Raw genomic sequence first — 1,789 nt, 5'->3', positions numbered from 1 at the left:
TATAAAAATAATAAGATATGATAAAAATGTATACAAACACAATAATAACAATAATAATTAATCAAATGAAGCTATAATACCCTTCACAAATAGAAAAGTTTTTGCTTACCAAAAAACTTGATATTGATAGTACCATTTGTATGGCAGCTATATGTTATATTGGACCGATCTACAATTTTTTTTCGGAGATTTTACCGTTAGTATGGACAATAAGTTGTGGAAAATTTCATGATGATGTCTCGTCAAAAAACAAAACTTGATTTTTATCCCTACGTTTGTATGGCAACTACATGCTATAGTGAACCGATCTGGAATTGTTTTTCGTAAATTTTACAATTAGTATGGACAATATGTTATGGAACATTTTGTGGAGATAGCTCGTCAAATAAAAAAGTTTTCATATAATAACTTGATTTTGATCGTTCAGTTTGTACGGGGTCTATATGCTATAATGAGCCTATCTGAAAACTTTTTCTCGTAGCTTACAGATTTTATTTAGCTAATATTCTGTGCTAAATGTTGTGAAGATATCTAGTAAAATAAAAAAGTTTTCCATACAAGGCCTTGATCTCAATATATCTGTTTGTATGCCAGCTATATGACAGAGTGGTCCGATATCTGTAGTTTCGACAAATGAGCAGATAAAAAGTTGTGCAAAATTTCAGAGTGATATCTCAAAAACTGAGTGACTAGACAGCATTTATAGGGTTGAACATACGGAGAAACAGACAGACGGACAGAACGACATGATTAAATCGACTGAGCTCGTCACGCTGAATATTTATATATATACACATATTCTTTATACAGTCTCCAATCTTTTCTACTGCCTGTTATAAGCTTTGTCTCAAATTTAATATACTTCGTGCAGGGTATAAAAATTAAATCGAATTAAAGTATTAAAAAATAAAAAAATTTTGTGTTATTTGTAACTAATAAATAATGCCATAAATTAAACTACGCCGTGTATACTCTGCTGTTGCCATATACATTTTATATTTGCTGCATAGCATAGTGCTAACGCAATCAACACCAACATATTCGAAATAATTGAGACAGTTACTTACATAAACTATTTGCTACCAAGGAACTTAATTCATAAGGCACCTACTAACACGTAGAGTGCAGTGAGCCGCAACACAGTTTTGTTTATTTGCTTTATTTTCATTTCATAAAATGAACAAATAATTTAAAATAGATGCTCTGATACCAGAAAAGTTTTATTCGCAATCGGTTACCAATTTGTTTTCTAATTTTCAACATTTTTAACTCCCCACTTTGGGCATCTTTCGCACTCGAAGCATAGACGCATGCATATAAGTGGTACACACTGTTTATATATTTTTTGTGGGTACACAGTGTTTATACACACATATGTATGTGTGTATTTAGCAAATGTTTTTGACTTTCGTGTGCTTCGTTAATTTATGACTGTGGGTTAGGTCAGCAGTCAATAGGTTAGTTGGCGCTGAATTGGTTGTGTATTTATAACCGCACCTTTCACATTTGCATTCGCACCAACGAACAACCTTGTGCAGAGTAGTATATATGTATTTATACATATTTATGTATATGTGTATTGCCAGCTTTAATTCCAGTGAAAAATTCAATTAAGATGACGAGCAAATTTTTCAAATCACGCTTTTGGTTTAAGGAAATACTAACGACTTCTGAGATCGTGATTGCAAGACTGTGTTTTTATACTGAGTTTAATTGTTGTTTGACATTTTGACATTTCATAAGAAAATATGTACAATGAAGTATTGCTAATGATACAGCAACACAAAAA

The 1,789-nt window shown here is 31.6% G+C and overlaps 1 protein-coding gene across 3 annotated transcripts in view; it reads left to right on the top strand.

Moving 5' to 3' along the window:
- Positions 1-1,789, top strand: part of LOC108967555 (furin-like protease 2) — a 381,841-nt gene that overhangs the window by 17,844 nt on the left and 362,208 nt on the right. The window lies entirely within an intron of this gene.

This window comes from Bactrocera latifrons, unplaced genomic scaffold (genome assembly GCF_001853355.1).
Source record: "Bactrocera latifrons isolate USDA-ARS-PBARC rearing strain unplaced genomic scaffold, ASM185335v1 scaffold_19, whole genome shotgun sequence".
NCBI classification, from domain to species: Eukaryota; Metazoa; Arthropoda; class Insecta; order Diptera; family Tephritidae; genus Bactrocera; species Bactrocera latifrons.
This window is presented reverse-complemented; position numbering and strand designations above follow the sequence as displayed.